The sequence below is a fragment of the Ctenocephalides felis genome, unplaced genomic scaffold (genome assembly GCF_003426905.1).
Source record: "Ctenocephalides felis isolate EL2017-DRISC unplaced genomic scaffold, ASM342690v1 CF-g0.4_SCAFFOLD_03570, whole genome shotgun sequence".
Classification (NCBI taxonomy): Eukaryota; Metazoa; Arthropoda; class Insecta; order Siphonaptera; family Pulicidae; genus Ctenocephalides; species Ctenocephalides felis.
This window is the reverse complement of record NW_020539724.1, coordinates 4,150,540-4,177,478: the sequence shown is the minus strand read 5'-3', so window position 1 is coordinate 4,177,478 and position 26,939 is coordinate 4,150,540. Positions and strand designations below refer to the sequence as shown.

The 26,939-nt window shown below is 29.5% G+C and overlaps 1 protein-coding gene and 1 non-coding gene across 2 annotated transcripts in view; both read right to left on the bottom strand.

The window, feature by feature from the left end:
• The window catches only part of LOC113382776 (ras-responsive element-binding protein 1), an 86,500-nt gene that overhangs the window by 28,008 nt on the left and 31,553 nt on the right, over positions 1 to 26,939 (bottom strand). The gene's annotated exons all lie outside the window — the stretch shown is intronic.
• On the bottom strand, positions 25,063 to 25,154 carry Trnai-uau. The gene is given in 2 exon segments: positions 25,063 to 25,098; positions 25,117 to 25,154. It is a non-coding gene; the product is annotated as a tRNA-Ile (tRNA).

The following is a 26,939-nucleotide window of genomic DNA, read 5'->3' as shown; positions in this document are numbered from 1 at the left end:
TAAAATATAATAACTATGTGTGCCAAGTTTCATTAAATTCGCAAAATCCGCTTTTGAGAAGATACCATATTTTTAAATATTAGTACTGAAAATTTATTCACCACTATAAGTCATAAGAGCTTTAGGTTCTGATTTCGGTTCAGAAAACAAAATAATAACTAATTAATTTCAGTATCACGTAACTCCTTAACTTCTAATTACAAAAATATAGTAATCTTTATTATTTATGCAATTTATAATCAGACACAAGTATTTCTCAAGAGCTGTACCTTACCTACGTACATCGTTCGAATTACCAAGTGTCGCAATTTGTGATAGCGACAAAAAATCCGCTGTCAAATCATTTTCAAACAGCGATGAACTTATTCTTTCGTGCCGAATAAAATCATAAATGTAAGCAATAAATAATTCAAACAGGCCGTTATCACGTGCAAACGATCTACAATGTATAGTGCAGAGTATAGAAATACCAAGCTCCAACTCCGAAGGTATTGTTTGTTTGTGAGGCAAAGAAATTGTATGCGGCACGCGCCCGGCTAGTAATAGTTTTTATCTAATTATAATCCGCCAACAACGGAAATATAAGTTTCACATAATGTAAAATTTTAATTATGAACCAAGAAACGTTTTACTTACTGTTAGGATAAATGCTAAGTTTATGATTTTAATTGAAGATTTGAGATAATGACATGAATTCTTGCCTATGACATGCACATGCCATGTGGCTGGCAAATCAAGTAGAAATATAAACGATTTATGCACTATATTTTATACATTTTTGAGAAAATATTGCTTTGCATACGAAAGATGAGGAGCTTCTTGAAAAAAGTTAAGGCTTGATTCGAATAGTCGATTCTAAATAGTTGAGTTAAATTAAAAGTAAGAAGAAAAATAGATCGGAACACGCGACGATAAAAGGAGAGTGAAGATAGATATTAAGATAAGTATTTGAAAGACTATTTTGCAAGATCTTCAGCCATTTCAGAAATAACTTTTTAAGATTGATACGAAATCTTCTGTCATTTTCATCCTTCAAAAGCAGTCATATAATTAAATTTACGCGACACATATTTAATATTTCTGTTCCAGTTTCGCCATAAGTTTATCACTCGGAATGGCCATTGCATATTCGTAATTAGTGCCTTCAAGTTGTGTGCAATGATAAATAATCGTTGCTTTGGAATTAGAATTACACATACTCACATATTTAATAAGAACCCAGTTCTGTTTACGATAGTTTTGAATATATTAAAATATTAAATTTCAAGGCGAATAAACAGGAGAAAAGGACGCATTGTGTGCATTCTGAATAATGGTAAATCGTTTAAGTTTATTAGACTAATTATTGCTCGCGATTAGCACGGATATCGGCGTCATTGGAGAAGTCATTGGGAAGTAAAATATAATCGTCACTCTAAAAATTGAAAAGCAATTGCAGGATTATGATATTGGTTAAGTAATTTTGCATAATTTCTCGTATAATTTTCTTAATTATCGGCATTTAGTAATTGAAGAATTTAGATTTAAATTTGAAATTAAAATTTAATTTTATAAAAATAAAATATTTCGAATAATTTTAAAAATTATTTTTTAAATTAAAAAAATAGAGTTAAAATCAAAGCCATATTATCCATATAAAAATGATTTAATAAATTATATTAAAATGTATATATGTTTCTCGAGCCAGCATCCAAATAAATATTAGTTCCACGATAATTCGTTATCTTCTTACACAGGCACTTGTGTTTATTTTATAAGAATGATCGAAAAATCAATATTATCTCTTGTGCAATGCAACAAGAGCTCATCCAGGGGATCAGTATCTCCTAAGTACATTGGTAATTCTACCATTGTATAGATATGGGACAATTTACGATATTTATTACCTATATTGCTTTTAGACGTCTAGACTTCGTGGATTGACTTTGCGTTACACCTCGGGACGAGACAACTAATATGTACGCAAATGACGTGATCAACCGAGGCGACGGCGGACCCGAAATATTATCGACGATCTTCCTATATTGCCCATAGTTAGAGACGCGACTGTTTAAAATATTTTTAAAATATGATTTTAAGTTGATTATTATTTAGATATATAGTATCGTTCAGTATGATGCATACAATTAATCACAGTGATCATCACCTAGGACCAAATGAAAAAAATAGAGAAAGGCAGATATTAGAAACTATCAAATATCAAATTACTGTAAAGAGTTTTTTTACGTAGATGGTTGGGTATAATTTAAACTTTATTTAATTTTATTATATAATATTTAGCTAAAAAATAACAATGCATTAATTCCACGCTCGTATACCACCATGCACTTAAGTTAATTATTCTCACCAGCGCAGTTTTAAGATGCTAATTGAATATAATAAATACATTTCCGATACAAAAAATAGACAATGGCATTACTAATATCTATTTTAGATAAAGATGTTTTTAAAATGAAGTAATATGTAATTAGCACATGCTATTTGAAAGAAATGCACATCGCGCCAACGGATGTGCTGACGCAAAAAACTTATTTCGGAATTAGATCATCAATGATGAACGCATCAGCAATTTGGGTATGCAATCGTTATTCTTATATAACATAAATGCCATATTAATAATTGCTAAATATTTTGTAGAGTAGATGTATGCAATTATAGAGATATAAGGTCATTTGGGAATAAATCACCCCGAAACAGAAGAACTATTGAGCTAAACAATGCACCACTATATAAAGTAATAGAAATAGAAAAATGGAACTTGATACATGAAATCCAAAATAATAAATAATAAATATCCAGGATATTTATGATTACCCATAAAACCATAAATAAATAATTATAATATGTGATGTTATTATAACAACAAATTATCTTGACAAAACGATCATAGATTTTTTATATCGACTTAATTAATTTAATTTTATTGTAACAAAAAGATTTTCATAAAAGGTACAAGAAACGTGTGAAAAAGCAGAACATGCAAACTTAACAAAGTTGTGAGGCTTTGTGTTTTTTATCATGTTGATCTTGGGACCGCATTTGAAGATGGTTTTGGTCAGAAGTAAGTGATGCATGACAAAATAATAAAATAATCGTTATGATGATTATTTGAAAATATTCGTAAATTATAGATTGTACAAAATTCATTTTTATATTCTGCTAGTGTGGGATAGATAAAAAAATCATTTATGCTTGGTAAACTACAATTTTAACTAGGCAAGAGACAGAAGTATCCAAATATGTCTAAATAACCCATTTGAAATTTACTAATTTTTATAATGGTGACGACGAAAGTTTAAAACTTTGATACGGTTCATCATTCCAGTCTTTAAATTATAATTAAACCACTTTCAGTAGCCCTATAATATATTAAAATATACCTCAAGATCACAAAGCCAGTCAGCATACAAGGTATCATGAAAATCATCAAAATAAAGTTGTACAATATTTAATTACGAAGTAATAGCACGGCCAATAGTCTCACAAAACTCATCACCGCTGGTTTTTATGGAATAAATAAAATGCAAAATATTGAAAACCGGATAAAAAATAATCTACTCTGATTATAGAGTATTTCCATATAAAGTTTGACCCTGGCCGGACCCTCAACGGATGCATCCCAGAGACATAATTAGAGAAGATCTACCTGTTTGGACACGCACGGCTAATTTCAACATAAAAGAGTCAACTAACTGAAGAAAAGACTTCAGAAAACAGCAAAACTTGTATTTGATAATTAAATTTTTATAAAATATTCAAAAAATACTTCTGAACTATCAAATGTAGTAAATACATTCACACTCTTATTTTTGATTAGTTCAACAGAGATCTTATAGAGATCCAACAATCATCAACAGAGAATTAACCATTATACTTATCATAAGCATTTGATATAATCCATAATAATTTTATTATAATGTTTATTATTTTCTAACTTCTAACAAGATCATAAAACATTAATTCACACAATAGATCATCCCCCGTAATGTTTGCTAAACATTGCACGCCCAATTCATTTGAGGGTGCTACATGGGGATGTTTTGACTTCAGGGCTTTTGTCACGGGGATTATCGTCCCAGATGAGAGGTTTAGCCGCACAATAGAATATCGTTTAGTCGGTGATGATGCCGTTTTGTATAGAGGAGGAGAGGATTAAATTTAGAAATTTTAATTTAAGTTTTATCAGAATAATTTGGTAATATAAAATATTAAAATTGTATAATGATTGTGCTTTGTAAAAAATATAGTAATTTTGTTGAAATTATTTGTTTTAGATCATCCGGAGCTGGAGTGGCTCATAATATATGAAATTAGACCAATATGCAAACCCAGAAATGCACATAAATTAATAACCATACTCCAATTAGGAGACTCCAAAACTAAGACTTACTAAAATCATTCGAATATTATATTTTACTAAGACAGATTATTATCTATAGGGGCAGCTTCTCAGAGACTTCTATATGACATAGCATGGATCACTTAGAAATTGTTGTATTTCTAATTGTCTGTGATAAATAAATAAACAAAATATGTTCTGAAGTTAAATTTGGTTGAGCTGTGCATAAAGTAATTCTTAATTATGAATAGTATCAAATATAAAATTTCTGGTTGCACAAAATCGGTTTCCAAAATACAAATTGAAGACTTGAACCTAAAAACACAACCTCGAAAGGCTGCATACACGGTATGTGAATAGGTTCCAAATCCAAATTCATTTTTAAATCGTTCCTAAATTGTCATACATCCCTATATCAAAATTATCCACCCTTCAAATGATGTTCAGCAAAAGGTCACATCTCATCACTTATTGTGCAAATAAATGATCTCCGTTTTATATGGGGGTGTTTGACAACAAAAAGCTGCTCTCATCAAGCTTAAATTTGATACGCGTGGGCCATAAGGGATGTAATACAATATAAAATTAAATGAATACCGAATTTTGAATTGCAGAACGGGTAACATAAAGTTTACATATCTAATTATGGGTTTGTTTTGATAAAATATTGTAAATTATACGTAACGATTACTGAAATTAAACAGAGAGCATTTGTAATGTGAATTTGAATCATATTCTCAGTGGATGTAAAATCGCTTTGTATTACAATGTTTAACCAGCATCATTTATCGACAAAGTAAAATACAAAATTAATATTTCACTCAAGTGCTATTGATAGAAAAAAATATCAATAACACAAGATTTCTCACCTGTATCACTTGAATTGATAACGTTTACGATAAGTTCGTTCCTTGTCAATGCGCCGTTTTCATCTTAAATTATCATCAAACGTCTACGTGCTCCGCATCCAAAGGTTATTACATGATTATATATCTCTCAATTTTATATATCTCGTAATCAAAATTTATCGATGGGTATTAATCAATTTAATCTTAAAAGCTACGTGAACAGTCACTTAAATGATACAGTCAAGCAATAATTAAAAGATATTTATAAATGTTCTATGTAGACGTTGGAGTAGAATTCCCAGAAGAAGTAATTGAATGAATGTAATAATAATTAATATTATGGGTAATTTGAAATTTCTCATTAAATGCTACATGGTATTAACGTGCTCGAGCTAAAATGTATTGATTATAAATCTGTATTGCTTACCATAGATAAATATATTTTAGGAGCATCTATAAGGAAAAGTAGAAATGCTTCTGATAATTTTCTTGCTTTCCCTTCCCTCTTTACCTCTCTACTTGGCTATCTGTCCACCTGCTTACCTAGCTACCTGTCAACCTATTTACCTGTCTACCAATCCAACTATTTATCTGTATACAGTTTTGCTCGCTTCATGAATAAATTTCCATAATGTTTATTAATTGTAATCAAAATTTTTGTCTATTTAGAAAAACCACGTCCCATTATCAAAACAACATCAATATACACATCTCAAATAACATTAATTATTTATAAGCACAATCTTCATATCTTGATGGACTTTAGTATTTTGGTATACGTGCTCAAGCTCATCATTATTACAAAACATTTTGCATGATATGTTTTATCACAGATATATCTCCTTACGTCAGAGGCTCTAAATCATTTTATATCTAAAATTCCAATTCCGTATTTCTTTTAAAATACAGTGAGCGAATCAAATTACTTACTGTGAGAGACAATGACTACCAATAAACAAATATTTAAAAATTATTCTTATTATCGAGATAACGTACATAGTTCGGCATAATTGTTCGACTCAGAAATGATTGTTTTTTTATGCAAAATTTCGCAAAATGAATAAATATTTTCAAGAACGAGGCCGCAATGACGTACTTGCTCAAATCGGGGAATGCACAACACCATTTATTTACAAAACTATATTTGCACCGTAGATAATTTATCGTGATTTTTTCACCGAAAGTTCAATAACTATCAATATGATTACATTGTTGATAAAATTGTTTATGATTACATAAAGATAATACTGTGAATGGGAACAATCTAGTGTATTATTGAAAAAAGCATTGTGTATATCTCATTTTTATCATGATTATTTTTGTTCTTTAAATTCGTGGAATTTTTGTAATTGTAACAAATTGGAATCCAAAACACAATTCATTAGTATTTTTCATTTAACTATTTTTAAAGCCTCAAACATATTTGATAGCTATAGTCTCAAGAAAAATTTGATTCTACCACTTTATATCAAGCTGACCTAAGCGGGTATCGAACAAGTAGCCAGTGGTTGCTAAACAAAGTTCTGAGTTCAAAGTTCAAACCACTGAGCCAAGAAAAGCTCATATATATACTACTGCTTTAAAAAATACTTTCAAGACCATTATTTGTCAATAGGTTTCTCTATTTTATAAATCTGCCTCGAACTCCCAACCCATATAAACTACCTTTTTGATTTTATTGAAATTTATTATCAATTTTTAGGTGAATTAGTGGAATGTATTTAAATACGTTATTTTGAACAGTGTAAAACGTATTTTTTTTCAAATATAAACAAAAACATAAATAAGACATTATTTTGCTTAATGTAATGCTTTACATTAGACAAATTCATAACAATTTTAAATATTTTGCTAATTAAGTTAGGTTTTATACTTGCAAATATCGTTTGCTAATTGTTATATTTATACCCTGTTAGTAAAAATAGATAGTGTAATCTTAACATAATTATGTTGAAAATAAAAACAAATAAATTAAACATAATTGTAGTAGGTTTATGGTTTGAGTTAAAAGTGTACGTTTAGATTTAGAAAAAAAAACGTATGATAATATATCTACAACGTTTGCTAGTATTTTTTAGTATAAATCTTCATTGATATTATTTCAGCGTAAAACTATCAGGGCTGTTATGATGAATATTCCCCTTGACATTGTCGCTTTTTAGAGAACAACTTTAAAGTTGGCGTAACCATATTCAATAAATTTTTATTGTTAAAATTTTTTTAATTCTGATAATAGAAAGGACCATTTTCACCTTGAAACATATCTAGAAAATTTTTCCAAGTGAAAATGGATACCATTACTGCTTGATAGAAGTAGTGGTGGTAGTAGTTGAGGTGTAGTATCAATCCTAGAACCTGTGGTAGCAAGGCCAAAGTCCTTACCACTAAGCAACGACAAGTCTAATTTATAAAATTGACATTTTAAATTCTGCAAATAAAATTCGAAGCCTGAACCTAAAAATAAATCTACTAAAATGTTTCGAAACAAGAGTAACTGTCTACAACTCACAAACAAATATAAATGGTTAGATGTGAATGCTTGATTAGAAATTGGTATCTTTTCGAGAAGTCAAAACAGTTAATTGCATGTGATTGCAAATATGCAATAACTACCTGATGGACGCCGCTGATAATTATTTATATACGCAAATGTAAATGTAAATGGTCTTACCCACCTGTAATTACTTTTACAAAACTTTCCATTAACACAAGAATGACATCACAACGATGACATCTATCTAGAATATTTTGGAGGCAATGAACAATTTTGGATTTTAGTTTGGAAGTAATTGATAAAAATAATTAGTAAAGAAAAATCTAAAAATATTTGTGACTAATTGAAATACATACAATTGGAAATCCACCAGCAGCACTTATTGTTATTTACCATATATTCGAACTTATCAAGTTTTATTTGGTAGTTTAAGTTAGAACTATAAACAACCTAAACCAAACATGAATTAATTAATTATAATTACTCAAAATAAAACTATTATTTTGTTTTCTAGTAAATTCTACAAATTTTCCTATTTCTCAACAACCGTTTATCAGTTATGGAAATTGAAGAAGCTATTTTTATCTGAAAGTTTCAGTTATGCGCAATAAGCATACAAATGCATCTAAGCGATTCGTTTTATCGTCGGTTTTTTCTAAATAGAACAATTATTTTTATCATAAAATTATAAATATTAGGTTGGAAGTATTTTTACGACTGCGTAAATGACTGATTGACGCAAAAAATTATCTTAGGTTAATGAGAGACAATAAAAGACAAGTGCTCATAATTATATCTTTCAGCTTATACAAGTAAAATAATAAGAAATTAAAATCTAAGGCACAATACATATAGTTTGCAAAACCCCAAAAATATTCATATTACAAAAAAGTATAAAATATGAACTATAATTGAGGACCCACTTAACTATTACGAATTCATAAAGCTCAATGGAATTAATTTAATAATTATGATTAGTACAAAATACTGACAAATTAATAATAAGAAGATAAATTTAGAACAAAAAACAGAAATATTGTATGTAGCTAAATGATATAGAAAGACTAATGAAAGTATAAAAAAACATACCTGCATTGGAATTTCGCACATTTTGGAAGATCCCTATTACAGAAATTGTTATAACAATTCATCACACCAAGTTAAGACAACTGTTTAAGTTTCCATCTGCAGATCCAATTAATATCAAGTACATAGCATTAGGTCAACTTAGCACAAAAACTTACAGGACTCTTAAGATCTGATTGCTGTTAAATAATAATAAAAAAAATCTGCATTGCATAACTAACTAATCGCCAGAATCGTAATTCCTTAGCTGCAGACAATCTTAAACTAAAACGAAATCAATTCCGAATCGTCTACTGAGAAAGTACAAAAATATTTGAGATAAACTCGAGTTACCTGCGAACATCATAAACAAAATTCATCGACGTGTGAGTCGCTCTTGATATCAGCAGCGCGGTAAGGCACGGGTATTATGTTTCATCATCAGATTTTTATTGCTTCGTGATATAAATACATTTGCAACGCATTATTTATTAGCACTTTCTATAATCTCCAAGAATGTAGAAAAATGAGTAGTCCGTTATGCAGTCAACAAGCGAAAATTATAAGATTTATTGTAACACGCGATGCCTACTGGACTTTGCATAATGAAGCTGAAATACTGAAGATGGTGCAGCTTGTAAATATCATAATTATCGAGATAAGCAATTTGTTTGTGAAATTTGAGTAAAGGACATATAAAAACAATTGATACAGATTAATGTCTTGTTTTAGTTTTGTTAATGATGCGACTAAAGCGTTTCGATAAGAAGGAACTGTATGCACAAGGGTCAGGCATAGGTACTTACTTTAGATACTTATGGTTTGATAATAAAAACTAGTGGGGTGTATGGCATCGTGCCTTAAGGCAAATTGCTGGAACTTCCCGTACCGTTGTCAAAACCTAATCAGCACTTCTCCCTATCAGTAGGAATCGAATGTTTTTTGAACCATTTGAATCGGTTGATCCGTGCGCTCGAAAGCGTGACTGGAAATTTGTATCCATACATGCATACACACACACATCCATTTTTTCTGAGGTATGCCAAAATGTTCAGAAACCTCCAAAACGTCGAGAAATGTAAAAATTGATAACCCCACGGGAAGTTAATAAACCCTTGTATGAAAGCTCTTAAAAAAATGCAAAATATGTTTTAAAAAAGTTGATACAATTTCGAAAAAATTATCCAAAATATTCTAAAAATTCCTTGCCCTTTGTCGATAATTAATATTAACCCTTTGCGCTCGCATGCTTATTAAATGCTCTTACATCTCATTTATCTACTTACACAAATGATTAATGTTATATTTTTCGTGTGGATTTTTATAATATTTCAGAGTAATGAATGAGCCAATTTTTGATCTTCATAGATAAAAATTAATTAAAAATAATTTTACTTTTAAATATAATAAATTAATTTTTTTGTGAAAATATTATTTGGTACCTCATCACGACCATCATCTTCTATTCTTTCGTAGGATCTTAAAAAAGTTAACCATAATTAGTTAAATGTTATGCAGTGCTAATTTCAAAAAACCTTGAAAATTTTTTACCTTCGATGCGAATTGAAATCAGGTATTTTTAAGGCGACAAACAAACAGATGACATTGTGTTTTGCAAATTGCAAATTTTTTACTTATGTAAAAACAAAGCTTAACCAGTATTTTTCCATGCACGAGTTCAGTTCAAAAACAAAATATATTTTTCTGAATCCATGTCTGGTCGTAAACTGTTACGAGTACATTACTGAACAACAACGGTCGTTTAAACGGTGGCCCATTAAGACAATGGAGCAATATTAAACGCGCATAAATGTGAACATTATAATAGAACGAGAGCTGGTGAGATAATTAAAACATTCATAGAATCACTTTTTGAACAGCAATCTGAAGTATTCTTAATGTTCTCTGAGCTGTTGTGAAGTAACTTTTAAAACCAAGAATTCTTGAAAGCAACCGTTGTGGATGACCTTTCTCTTCTTAATGAGATCATTTTTAGATATTTCTTATAGTGATGTAACTTATACTGTGAAAAGATTTGTAATTTCAAGTAAAAATTGATAACACTACCACTTTATATCAAGCCGACCAAGAAGACATTAGAACCTTATAGTTGCAAATTCAAAACTTTATTGATAAAACCCTATTGATGAATTGGAGAAACTTCAATAAAATCCTTTCAGATCAGGCAATCCTTTATGATCGGATTTAGCCAAAAATTATTTAAATTTTAAACATGATTTTAATTAAATCAAATGAATAAATTGACAAATTAATAAATGAGCAAAACTGATATTTTTAGATATTACATCACAATTGAATTAATTAATCACTACATACATTCTTTTAAAATTATTATTTTAAAGTTATGAAAAAAGTATCAATAAATAAATGTAAAAAAATATATCACATTTTATATTGAACAAGATAGATTCTCAACACAGTCTTTAAGAGCTTTCATGTTGTTTTAATGGCAACATGTTTTTTGGAATATAATATGCGAGTTGTATTATTAGTGTATCGAGTTTTAATAAAATATTTTAATTTGTTAAATTTTAAGCATTGTAGAATTGTTGGATGCAGAAGACTTCTTTAAAAAAAATCTAAAATCAGTAATCATTGTGGTAAATGACTTAATTAAAAATTAATATCAAATTAGTGCAAACTTGCGTAATTAATTAATATTTTTTTTATTATTATCTCTTTTATTTACAACTGTCCAGTAAAGGACAATCAATAAATTTCATGAATTTACAATAGTCGCCCGAAAAGGGACATTGTACATACTACAAGGGCATGTTGGAAAAAACAACTCAGTAGTTGTTTTTCCATTCGATATAAAATTCACAATATTTTATTGATATTTATATAATTTTAACTATTTATTTATTAAATAATTTCTTATAAATAATGATTAAGTTATTTCCATTTTTTATCAGGAGATTTTTACCATTTACCATTTTTCCACTAGCTGCTAATTACAAAAACTATTATAACGACAATGACGCGAGGAAATCACTTGTCGCTTCTGTGGACCAAGTGACATATCAAAACCTGAACTATGACCAAATCTGTTTTTTTACAATTGTGAGAATTAAAATGTATTTGCCTTGTTCATGTTTTTTGGCTGAAATGTCCGAAAAGATGACACGAGATGAACGCAACGACATTAGATAACAGTTGCTTCTGTAACATTTTTATTTGATGCGTTTTAATGTTGACATATGTATCTACAATTTGTAGAAACACGAGGATAAAATTGTGCTGGGAATTCTCAGATTTAAGGTGTTTGATATATATCTAAATATACAATAAAATGTAGTTCTAGAAATTGAAACATCTTTCTTGAAACGAATTTTTGAACATGGAAAATCATTGTGGGTTGTAGTTCTATGGAAATCATAAATGATTTAGATAAAATATGTCTTAAGGTTTTGATTGATTGTTTAAATATGTATATATACCTATATAAATACACTTACAATTCTACCTATGTGTATTTTTTTCTGAATTGTTAATTGAAATTTACTGCATTGGATCTCTCCACAAACGTTTCCATAATTCCCTTGAATCAGACTCTAATTCTTTTCTCAATTTAACAAATCAACAAAATCACTTTACAATTCCTTATAAACCAACTTATGTCCAATGTTTTCTCATCTTCCTTTGTATTAAATATCATAATTTGTCACAAAATATCTTGTCCAGTAACCTGATCTATTGGTACGGTCTAGTATCTAGGTCTAGAACTATTGTCATCCGTGGAATACATGAAGATTTCTCACATAAATCAGAGAAAAAAGGATTCCGGTATCATAATCCGCGGCATTGCGACACAAGACTTGATTCTAGTGAAAATGCAACATGACCAAAAGAACTTTATTAAGAAAAACTCGTTTTTTCCTGCAAGGGAACTGCTGAGATGACACATCTTTTTCTCTAAAATAATGCTCGAAATCCGGCATGGATTAGATCTGAATTGCGCAGCCGATTGACTGATATGAGGAATGTCAAAGTTTTAAGAATAATATATAGATAAGTGCAAAATTTTTCTGTAGATTTTTTTCTTGACTATTTTTATGAGACCTTGTATGATGATCTTATGTATTATGATCTTCACGAACATCCTAAAATAATATAGGCCTACAAAAAGTAGTTAAATAAAAAATCATCAATGAATAGAATAGTGGGCTGTGTCAAAATACCAAAATTCCATTTTCACAATTTTAAAAATTTGAATCACTTATTAATAAAAGAGCATGTTAAAAGTATAGAATGTCATAAATTGGAGGATGGCCTCTGAAATAACTCAATACTATACCCTGCTTTTACTGTTTCACATTAAAGTTTATAAATTTAAAAACGGTTAATACATCAAGACACCGACATGATCACAATAAACAGTGAAATACGACCTGTCTTTACAAAAAACCAATCAGCTCGTCTCCTCATCAATAGGAATCGATTGTATTTTGAATCATTCGCATCGGTTGATCCGTGGTCTCGAAATCGTCGACTAAAATTTGTATTCGCACACACACACCTACACAGACACACACATACATACATCAATTTTTTCTAAGGTATGCCAAAATGTTCAGAAACATTTGAAACGTAAAGATATATAAAAAATTTCATTTTCGATGTTTTTGCCGATTACTATAACTTGTCCTACGGAAAGTTAACAAAGCTCAGGATAAAAAAAATTTGAGAGACCCTGGCGAACGCGAGCCAGAGGCGCTGACTCGTGTTACCGTGATTCTCCCGTTGCACCTCTGAGGTGTGTATTTTGTAACAGCTTGCGTTTCCTTCATATGATCATAATATAATAACATAATCTTTTACTACATCTCTTCTCTTCATCTCGACAATTTTTATCTTCCACGGTATCATGTACAGTACGAGTACATGAGTTCGTACAATGTGTGGAAACAGGAGGTTACGCGCGTTGACTCTTGTGTTTTTCGGTTGCTCAGCACTTTTTATGTGGCTCATGGGAAAATTTGTCTGAGGCGACTGAGGACAATGATCGGGGTGAAAAAAGGGACAAAATTGATAAAAAGATGTATTTAAAGTTAAACTAGATCATCTACATGATAAGGTATTTTCCATATTGATGGAAGGACTTGTCCGCGATTCAGTGGTAAAAACTGAGGTCTCGACAAATTTTCGCGGCTCAATTTCCTCACCATCGCGAAGTTAATACAATAAATAGAATATTAAATTACAATATAATTAGGTATCATAATTTTTTTTATTGATGATAATTCACGTCAACCATCTATATCAAGTGTCCTTTCTATGTTTGATTTGGATGTCTTTTTGCTAATAGTGACAATGTAATTTAACTTATTGCAGAAATGTCGGAGAGATCCCATTTTTACTTGAGAAAACATTTTGATCTTTATTTTCTTCAAGTTACAACTGATATTATCTCTACAAATATCAAGTTATCGAAACGCGGATTTGAATACCAATCTGAAACGTTTACCACAAACACAGGTATTCATTAATAATTAATTGACCATAAATAAAAAACCAATAACATAAAGCGATAAATCTTTCAAATAATTGTGTTTATCAATTTGAAGAATTTTTCTTCGAAGCATACATTCGAAGGAATCCTGCATCACCTGGCAAGATAAAAGTCAAAACAAAAGACAAATTATGAATATTAAAATTTCTAAGAAATTCTTCTCAAATGCAAGAGACGCATATTGTTCATTGTGAAGTCTGGATGAGAAGTCGGGCCGGATGTGTACAGTATCCCATCGTAAGCACGATCACGCATCGCCTTATAAGATGCGGCCGACAGTTACATTAGCCTATGTCTGTACGCAATATTAGGATATATGATAATCAGGCTATGATCTAGTCAACAAATGATACTTGTGCGTGTCCGTTATGGAGGAAAATAATAGCGCAATAAACGCAAAGGACATTAGAAAATGTTATACCATAAATAATTGTTTTCCCAGCAACGATCAAAGCGCCTAGTACACTTGGGGGACGTCCATTAACTACATGATCAATTTTTTTAGAGATTTGTTGAACTCCCTCCTCCTTAGTAATATTTAAAATTACCCCCTCTTCCCCACCAAACATTACGTGTATTTTTAGTTACGTATAATTTTACTTACAAACTTTTCAAATTTATGAAAAAGTATATTCCTAATTTTTTTTGAAAATTTAGGTAAAAAATAAATACACTAGATATCTTACTAGACCCCTTCCTCACGTGATTAATGTACACCCCCTTGGCAGTATGTAGTAAATAAAAATAAATATTACCAATACTTGATTTTCAAGTAAGTCTACTACTAGTTTCTCATGAATTAATCAAAGCCTAATTTTTAAATTATAAATACTTTTCAATCCTGCCTATCTAATAGTTGTGAAATATTGTATTACTAAATGTATTTTTTTATCATGGACATGTAAATTTGTATCCTTGATATATATGATGGGAAATTTTGTTACATAGTATTTGTGAATACGAGAGAATTCTGAATTTCGGATGTCGGAATATGATGCTGACTGGAATTACAAATGTATCATCATCGTATTGTTTTGATGCATATTCCCACACAAATTCTTTGGACCTAGTGAGGTGTACTGACCGAGAAGAAAAAACATTTGGTGTGCAATATTAAATGATTATTAGAATAATTGATGTTATATTGGATATTGAAGTGTTACTAAAAATAAAAACACGTGCCTATTTTATAAGTTTATAAAGAATCTACCTTATTATTAACTCGTAAGGGTTACAAAAAATTCTAATGTCTAAAATTTGCTCATATTTGTGGTTAAAAATTTAGCAAATGTTATATAGTTTTCATATATAAAAACCAGATTTGCTCTGAAATTTATCATGCAAAAAAACTGCAAAACCAAGAATAATTCCTAAGGTTACTAACTATTGTAGAGTCTAGAACTTGTTAAATTTGTGACTTAGCTTATGGAAGTTTTATCTCATTTTTGTATATAAACAAAATAACTTAACATTAAAATAAATCAAACACAACTCTCTTATATTTGTTACTAAACTTTGGAAAAATCTTATCTAATTTTTATATATAGAGAAAAGAACTTTGCTCTATTACTGATCACATAAAAATTGCAAAAGCCAGAAAAAAATCATATGTTTAAATTTATTATCAGTTTGTTTGTCGCACTAAATATTTGAAACTCTAACTGCAGTTAATAAATTTGATAACTTTTGTATAAAAAGCACCCTTCACTTTTACGAAATAATTCACATCTTACATAAATGCAATAAAACACACCCTTGTCACTCAATTTCAATTACATTTATAGAATATATTTTTCGTCAAATATATATATGTATATATACTATATATATATATATATATATATATATATGCGGAAATATTTTGTGTTTCATGATCTCCCCTAAGTAAATCTTTGACCGCACGTTCTGATGTGACCCCTCATTCAGATTTTGACCTTAGGGTCAATCTAAAAACACTGACCAACGACCAATAAACAGAAAATCTCTGCGCCTCGTTTCCCATCGGATGACCCTTGGCGGATAAATCTCATGTCAAAGTCTACAGCCGGTCCGAGGGCTACTTGACCATAATTCAAAAATGAATTTAAATAATTTTACAACATAAACACTTTATTAAATTGTAGACAGCTGATTTAGAAGAAGATGGGTGTTTGAAAGTGATTTGGTTTTTCTGAACTAAAAGGATTCAGTTGATAATAAAGCATATAAATCAAACTATGATGGTCCAAAGATAGTACATTCATAAAGTAGAGATAATGATTTAATTTTTTAGCATTTTTGAAAATTGTCACATAAGTATAAATTAAGTAATTTTTGACCATTACATTGCTCTTAAAGCCTTCGATTTAAACCACAGATATTTTTCTCACGAGACAAAACAGAAAATCTCTCACATGATCGTGGAATCAGAGAGTTGGCTATATAGCCAACAAAATAGTTCGAACACGTACATCCATACTACGTTCAAAGAATATCAAAAAGCATTCCTTGCACCAGTCTCACCATCAGAGATATCTTCCAGTTCTCAAGATGATTCTATCAACGTCCGAAGATCAGAATAAAAAATCACAAACACTTGGGACAGAGGCAAAAAAAATATACTAAATTTTTGAAAAAAAAAAAAAAAATGAAGAGTATTATTATAAGTCCAGTTATACAATGAAATTTAAAACGTAGTTATAAATTTATGCTGTAAATTTACACATTTAAGACATAAGCAATAAATAACAAAACTATCTCAACCAGATTTCTTTTTATCCCACTGGCCCACTTACCACCAAATCTTTCCTATCATCTCATCTCGTTTGAACAAAATTCTCTAAATCTGAAGTTCGAAAATAATTCGAATCCGTCTAATATGTGGTTTATGCTCTACTTAAATCCAAAAAATAAACATTCACTACGATGTTTACTGAATTGTCTCAACCTCGATAGCCGAGACCGATAGATGATGAAGGCAGACTACAGGCGAATAAGAGATTCTTTATTATATTTATTACCACGGTTCTGCATCGCTCGGATAATTTAGAAACAGAAGATGGACGCATGTTACGCCTACCTGGATAAGACGTGGGTAACATGGAAATAGAAAATTATTTTTTCTTAAGCCTATAATATTTTAGACCTTGGACTCTACTGTGTGAGATATGGTAGCAACACGCGTTGGCGTAGGTTTTGAGAGAAAAGAAACCAATAGCATCTCAATTTTTTCATTAGTAAATAAGATCCAATTTAGAAATTGGTAACCCCGACCGTCATTAAAATCTTGCTTTTCTATACTGTGTTGCATACTAAAAACAAATGAATAAAGCCTAAAGTAACCTGATTAGAAATTTAATCTAACTTGATCTCGATGAACCAATTAATAATCTGTGAAATGAAAAATTGAATTTATTTTTATTCAATTTTAATTTGAAGAGTTGGCTGCTAAGTATATCAAAAATGTTTCATATTTGCATTTATATATTTATATTTATATACGATTTACTCGTTTTTCTCTATCAGGTGTCCCAAGCCTAACATATTAGACATTAAGAGATTTAAATGGAATTTTAATATTAACAATCATGATGATAAATGAGTTTAAGAAAGTTGTTCTACTCTTATACAACGTACGGAACTTTTCTATTTAGATTGTGCACAATGAATTGCCATATAGATAATTAGCATTTTCTTTCATATTTTTTATAAATTATTTGTTCTAGAATAACATCTCTTTCACATTAATTAATTATACTAATTATTTATAAAAAATCGCGTTCAAATAAGATTTATGAGTGATGTATGGTAATGCTAAAACAAATATTTTTTTTCAGAAATAAGTGAATCACAAAATTGCATGATGGATATTGAGTATTGATTGATAAATTTTATGACAAGGTACGTTTTCAATAGAAACTTGAATTTATCTGTTATAATGATTACTTTGCAAAATTTTAATCGAAGCGGAATGATGCAAAATGTGAGATTGGTTCTTGAAAAAACTGGACCTGATAATTAACAATCTGCAAAATCATTTATCAAATGCGCATTTATCAATCAAATAGATTCAATTAACTTCTCAAATTTTTAAGATACTTAAATTAGAGAGAGCAGAGTAATTTTTAAACTAGGCTGGTGTTTACAAAACAATAACCGTTGTTCTAACAGAATATGAGTTGTCCAAATAAAACCAAACCAGTTAATAATGATAACATTAACGTCATATAAGTTGGTCATTTAGAAGAAGCTGCCAAAAGAATAAAAACGAGTTGTGAAATGTCGAAATAGGATTACGGACCCGAGATCGCGACCCAACGCAAAAGTTAACTGTGTGAACTGCTCCAGTAAAATACATTATGATTGTGGACAGTTGAAATTTCTTTTGTAATAAAAATTTCATGAAACTTATTTAATGAAAATATACTCATTTTTAAATTACTCTAAAAGAACCTTCAATTTTATATAAATTTTAAATTTTAAAACGTCTAATTATATGTGCAATTAATAATAAAAGGCATTGTCAGAGACAAAAAATGAGTTGTAATTCAGGTGGAAACTTGTTAAATCATTTTTAGAAATATGAGTTAAGGACAAAGATTAGGTTTTATTTATATATGTTTGATTATATATACTATGTATTGTTTAATTATATATACATACAAGTCGTCGTCAAAATATAAGCACTTATGTTAGAGATCTATATATACAGTATTTAATTAATTAAATTAATAATTAATTGAAAATATTTAAAACAATTGCTATTGATCATTGGTCAATTTTTAATTAATTATTAATTATTTTTATTATGCGAATATTTATCTAAAGTACGGGAAGTTTAAGTCACAATGGCTGCACTAGTTATAAGTTACGTTTATTATCTTCCCGTTGGCTAAGTTATAGTAATGGGCCGATATTCGAAAATGTTTGCATATCTTCACGTTTCAGAGGCTTCTAAACATTTATATACGTAAAATATGAATGAAATATATATGTAAAGATGATTTATGTAATAAATAAATTGTAGAGAGCTTTGCAAATGACTCAGAATCTATTAATCGAAAATTCTGCCAATAAAAACTATAAAAAATTACAAAATTTAACAATTTCATACTAATAAACCGAAAAGGCAAACATCTTTTGTTACTAATGATATGATCATATCACATAACACGCGTCCCTAGAAAGCGTGACGAATAATCTCTCCGGCTTGCGCCAGGCGCAGAGACACTATTCCACAATTGCACCGCGTTCTTTGGAAATGTTTTAAATACACTCGTCTACAAATTATTTCTTTATGAACATCTTGATACGCTTATTCGAATCTGGAGAAAGCAAATAAGAGTAGGAAGCGCAGATTTAATTGCTTTTTGGATGCTCAAGTTAAATAGTACGAATAATCAGCTTTTGTCTGCGAACGAAATGGGAGAAAAAATTAGAGAAAAATGACAGAAAATTGTTAAATGACACTGAAGCATAAGTAAAAAACTTTTGACTGTGGTCCTAGAAAAGCTATTTACAGTTGCTATTTCAAATTTTAAATTCAAAAATAATAAAATATAATGCAACAACCAAAAAATGATCACAGACCGAAGCTATAGGTTGTACTTAAATTTTCTCAGATTTTTCAAAATGCTTAAGTTTTTTTTATTTTTTTTTATTTTTATGATAGCTGCAATCATACTATCACCCTGTTTTGAATTGACGTTAAGTTCTGGGACACCCATATAAAATTATGTGATAGTAGGTAAACTAATCACCTAATCACGCCTTCAGCTAGTTAGTTAACGAAGAATTTTTATTTAATAAATCCATTACATTATTTCTCTATTCCCCATGTGTTATGAGTAAACAGAACGATAATTCACACACTGCGTGATATGATATGATCCTATTAGTAGCACTTTCCGTATTCAGGTAGATATGTTTCCTAACGCATACCCGGAAGATGTTAAAAAAAGAGAAAATGAACTACATGTTCGACCACTAACGTAATCATCGTACTGGCAAAGTCATACAATAATAACATCAGTTGTATAAAAAAAATATTTACATTTAGGCGATGAGCTAAAAATATGATGAGGTGTCGGGTTCAATATCCACCCCTGCCAACTTGGTAATATGGTATCAAGAAAACGACATTGGGACATTGTTGCAAATATATCTCATAAATGATCGTTCAAGTATTACGTAAGCAGATTTATTACAATTATTTACCCCCCCCCATCCCCCTTGTCACCAAAGTAAGCAAAGCTCTTATCCCCTACCCCATGCTTGCGTAAACATTTTGCAATTAATGTAAAAAAATAAAAATACTACCTATGACGTAATCATCATCCAGACTCCCCTGCCCCCCATGTCAACCCAAAAGAGCAAGGAAATCATTTATTGTGGTGGCTCTCACACCATGGACCTGCCTTCGGGCAGACTACCATTTATTACATTATTATTATGATTATTTTACCAAGGTTTTCATCGTAGGTGGCTTCAACAGGTGCCACACGTCTTCAGTCTTATGACTGGAGACACAATACATGGGTAGATCATAAAATAACTGATGAGTTTCCTAGTCATAATAATCGTCCAAGTGACATTATGTCCGGACAAACAGGCGACTGTTATGATGAATCCGAGATTAGATAAAGAATCAAAGATGTACTTATAAGTCTAATGATATTGGGGCAGACAATTATGGCAAACAAATTAGAAACACATCAATATTTTGAGGAAATGAAAAGGATTTTATGGAAACATCAATTAACAAGAGATTAACTTTGTAATTTTTCCATTGTGTTAAGGAATATTGGGTGATTGCCTGAGTTTAGTTCAAAAACAGACCTCCAAAATCCATTTTATACCTATCGTATATTAGTGCCTTCTAATATACTTGTTACTAACACACCTATTTGTACTCTCCTTGGCAGAGGAAACGCAGATAATTACATTTTTTTTAATATTTCATGAGGAAGCTTCCTTTCACTCTTCCTCAAGAGTACTCACTATTTGAAGAAGAAGCAACATTGGTAACTTCTGGTTTTATAGTCATATTTTTTTATTTATTTGCTTGATAACCATCTATGTAACCATAAACCTATTATGCTTGTTAACTAACTTTTTATCAGGTACAAAATTCTCTAATATAGTGACCATATTTATTTATTTATTTATTTATTTAAATATATAGCCCACAGATTACTCCAAGAAGACTCATATATTTTTTAAAAAAAGTTTCTTTAATCATTTCCATGTAAGTTCGTTTTTTTACTGTATTATCTTAATTGTTTTTCAGATGTTTAAACAAAAATGTATATATAAATATATATATATATTTTAATATTTCCAAAATTAATTAATTAAGAAAAATGGAGTACTATTTTAATTGACTGTATATGTACAAAATCATATTATAAATCCTGTCATAACTATAAATCTGAACAAATTAGGAAAACACAATTACTCGAGTCGTTTTTATAACCGTTCGTGATCTGCCTAAGAAATCAATCACTAATAATAAAATTCAAAATAATGTAGTATACTATAAAACAAGTTGAAATCGTGAGATAAATAATAATATAATTATAAACAATAACCTGTTTATAATTAAATTTTAAAATTAATTCTGATCAAAATTGCTATTAAGTTGCACACTCGATGACTACGACTACAAAGATACTTATGAGATAATTTTCTATAATTTCCTGGAACTAAATACAATCAACTAATAATGTTATCCATTATCGCGAAAGATTAAATATATTTTTGAGTTTTTTATTACTATTTCATCATTCTGATTTTGTTATCTATCATTGAGATGAGTACAACCTTGATAATTTCTAAAATTAAATAATGTTTATCATAGACAAAGTTGATCTACTCAAATGTAATAACATTCGTAATTGATAGATTTGGTTGCAATATTGCTGGGAATTACAAAATACAAAGGTTTACACGATAAACCATTTGGTCTCTGCATTGCATATCAAATTACATTTACAAATTTGAAAAATGAAAGATAAAACTACAATTAGTTAAAGGTGTACATAAAAATTATTCAGCGTGGGAGCATTGTTCAGAATAAAATATTCGCAGAAATTTATCTCAGCTGAACTAAATAAATACTTGTGTAAACGGCGCACCTTTTTCTCAAATGAAATATAAGATACTGTGAATTATTATCTTTATACATTTTATTTGAAGATTAAAGTTATCTCATTAAATTAAAGATTATTATGGGAATAAAAAAAACACTTGCTATTCGATTCAATGACCTTAAGATTTTATTCCACACAAATGTTGATATTTTTTTACTAGAAACTAGTGATGCATGACATTGTGCCTTAAGGCAAATTGCTGAAACTTCTTTGAAATCCTGCTTTGAGAAATATGAAATTTTTCATAACTCGTCTCTCCATCAATAAGAAGCGAATGTTTTTTTGAATCATTCAAACCGGCTAATCCGTGGTCTCAGAACCGTCGTCAAATATTTGTATGCCCACATATATACATACACACGCACACACATACAGACATCAAATTTTTCTAAGGTATGGCATAATCCTATCAAAAGTATATAAAATGAATAGAATTACTTTAATTATTATTTTCCATGATTTCTAATAATTTATGTGTAGGTAATTTTTATTAGCATTATATGTAAATCTTTTAAAGTGATACTTATTATCCCAGCGCTACCTGTCTTTCCCAACAGAATTTTATCTTACCTACCGCGCGTCAGAGGCGTCTGAAAACTGAAACTGCTTCTTGTACCAAGAAAGGCGATAAGAAGTCTTAAACTGTCCAGAAGGTGGATTATATAACAGGTGATTAGCAATAAACAAACGAGATGTCAAATAGAGAACTTTACAGGTAGGATCAGATTGCTGACGATCAGTGCACGCAGACGAAAGAGTTTCGAATGACCAAAAATGAAACGGAAATCCGGCAAAAAATTGTAAGATAATGTGTAAAGGAATATGAGGCTGAGAAAGTTAAGTTATTGATCTGAGTAAAAAGAAATTAACTCTTATGATAGCATTTTTTAAATGCTGTAGTATATTAGACAAAGCTGATAACAATCTTCATCAAGGTAAATGAAGAAAATACTTTTAAACTTAATAGTTCTATCAGCTTTTAGTGATGTCTTCTTAATGATGTGGCTTTGTAAGCCGCAACCCAAAGGTTGGCCTATCTTTTTTATAATGACTCTAATACTGATAGTCTTAATGAGCTAGTCATATTTTTACAAAATATGAATTTTATAAAAGTATGACTCACACAAGATATTTTTGGATATTTATGGCACAAATTATCTGTAAACGGAGCGCCAGTTTAGCTGGAACAGAAGGGAGAGTCCCCTTATTGATAAGAGATAACGATAATGAAGAATCAAAATCAGAGTCGAATTACTGGAGATAAAAATATTAATTTCATTTATAATAAAAATTAATCACAAACATAGATATATCTATTTTTTATATTTATATATACTCTATTTTTCAAATTTTATATATATATTTCTATATTTATTTATATACTCTCTTTTGGAAATCCTAAATCAACAAAGCTATAGGTGAAAATTAAATTTATTGCAATTACTTTTTGAATGCAAATTTTTGCAAAATAATAAATTAGAAGTCCACTTAATACACAAAACGCAATAAGTTGCCCTACTTAAATGTAGTCAGAGAAAAATATCACTGATATATAGATTTTGCTACAATGAAATATTCCACAAAATTAATAACAACATTTCAAGATATTTTTTTTATTATAATATTTGATGAATAAATTTGGGTCGAATGTCTTTTCGTTTTCGACGTATAAAATCTTTGCATTTATAGTAAAATGTTTTTTACAAAATTGATTATTATTATTATAATAATAATATTAAATTGGTTATATTATGTGTCATAAACAAATGTGTGAAAATGAGGTATATGAAAAAGGGTTAAATGCCTGTTTGTTTCAAGTAAAATATTTTAGAAAATTAATAATAATAATAACAAAAAAATATTTAAGGAAGCGTCCATAAATCACGTAAGGTTTTTAGAGGGAGGGGGGGTTGACAAAAATCACGAAATATCACGTGGGGGAGGAAGAGGTATAGTAAGATATCACGTGTATTTATTTTTTAACTGATTTTTTTTAAAAAATCGAACATTTTCAAAAAAATTACTTTATTTAAAAATTTTACAGTTTTTTCACATAACTAAAAATACACGTAATGTTTGGTGGAGCAGGGGGGGTAATTTTGAATATCACCACGTATCACCAAGGGGAAGGGGGGGTCCAAAAATCCTTAAAAACTCGCTCACGTGATTAATGGACGCCCCCTAAATTGTATTGCATTTAATGATATAATATAAATATATAAAAAAATCGCTTTGGTATGCTCGCCCTTTCGTTTTCCATATTTTTTAATAATTTACAAAATTAAAATTACAATAATGATAATAGAAAAAAATATTCCTAATCGTATAAAATTTTATGAAAAAAGATGAAAAATTTTAGTTGCCAGGGTTTTAAATTGCAGTAAAATATTTTACAAAATTAATAATATTTAAAATAATAATAATTGTAACAATTTTCTTCATTGCATTTTTGTATTACATTTGATAAGTAAAAGTGGATATATAAAATTACGTTTGATCGTTCGTGCTGAATGATTTTTCACTTTTGAAGTTCAAAATGTTTAAATATTCCCAAAATACTATTTTTCTATATTCGAAAAGTGCATTGAGTCCAATATTTTTAAAAAAAATTATAAAATAAGGTACAAATTATCTATTACGGAGTGAGAAAATATTTCCCCAGGTGAGGCTCGAACTCACAACCCCGGCATCGCTCACGTACACTGACTTATAAGTACCGTGCGCTAACCAATTGCGCCACTGGGGAGATGTAGGAAGTGAGCAGATAACCGCACGGCCAGCTTATAGCGCCAAAAATATGAGATACAAGTAAATATTGAATCGTATATGTAAACCTTGATATGTTAGGGAAAAAATAAGTATTTTAAATGGGTTAATAATAATTTAAGATTTAAAATCGTACAGTCACCATATTTATTTAAACAGATTACTGCTAGATATATTTTTCTTATAATATTTAATTCATCAATCTAATCATTCTCGATTCGAATGATGATTTCAAATCTAATTTTAAAGCTTTAAGGGGGTATTCTAGTGTAGAGCGATAAATTTTAGGTCATTTTTAAAGTGTCGTAAAAGAAAGCAATGAATGTTTTTACTATAAATTTTTATACCACGTGTTTATTAATATTATTAAAATACAGATCAAAAATTAAAAAATAAAAAAGTTGTAAATTGTAAAAACTGGCAGCTGACGAAGTGGGTGATCTCAAAAAATTGACACCTCAGTCTTTACATGATTTCAACCCTCCTAGCCATCGGAAATGCAAAAAATAAAAAGATTATTAATCTACAATGATGTCGTAATCGCCCGAACTAGCGATGAGTAAAAAAAATTTTTTTCACAAATTGGCGACTGTTTGAAAAAAGTGTTATTTTTACTGTTTTCTTGAGTTTCTCGAATTTTTTAAAAATAGTGAAAATTGGAATTTGGGAATAATCTTAGTTCGGGCTATAAATAGGACTATAAACAAGACTCTCTGAACATATCAAGTGAATCGGTCGATTAAAACTCGAGCATCGTGTCAACAGTACTGAATAAGTCTTTTCTGAGAAAAACGCATTCAAAGTTTTGCGTGAAGCCAAACCTGTATGGAGACCGAGTCAGTAAAATGCCTTTATCTCCGAAAATAATTCAAATTTTCAAAAACCTTCTCGTACCCATATTATTAGATAGCTAAACTTTGAAAATATGGAATAAAAAAATCGATTTTTTTGAATTTCTACACTAGAATACCGCCTTAATAGTCAACGTGTTAAAAAAGCTCTACTAGGATGATTTTTTCGCAGTTTCGAAAATTCGGAGCAACTATAATAGCAGTTTTGAGAGAACAGCGCATCCGATTACAGTGATTCTAAAAGCATATTGCCTGTGTCGTCGCTTAAAATAAAATACTATGATACTATGATGAAATGTACAGTATTTATAATAATTATTTTATAATATTTAAAACAATTGTTATTACTCATCGATAAATTTTTACGGATGCTTGATTATTTATTTCGAGTATGTATAATTACTGTACGAAAAGCTCCAGCAATTTGCCTTATGACACAATGCCATGCACCACTAGTAATTCTGGTATATAAGCTCTTTCATATAAAAAATACCCCTCCTAACTGATTTCAAATAAATAAATGAATATTACCATACCCTATAGATATTTGGATTACCATTCCTATCTCCAATAATTATCACCTCTGTTTGATTATTGCGATGCAGTCGCACCTCTCATCCGACAGATGTACAGAAAACGAGATAACGTTTTATTCGTATTAATCGTATAAATATATTACATTTATCTGTACTAACGCAAATAGATCAATGAAATCTGTCTCGATTACACAAAAATATTTCACAACTAAAAATCAGATCAGTTGTAAAGGACAGAAAATAAATATACACAAATTGTAAGTGAAATCATGAAACTGAGAAAATGTAATAGATGAGCAAGTACAATTTGAATTCAAATTAATTCTACATTTTAAATCAGCTCCAAAATATATAACAGGAAAAATTTGTTCTTTCGCC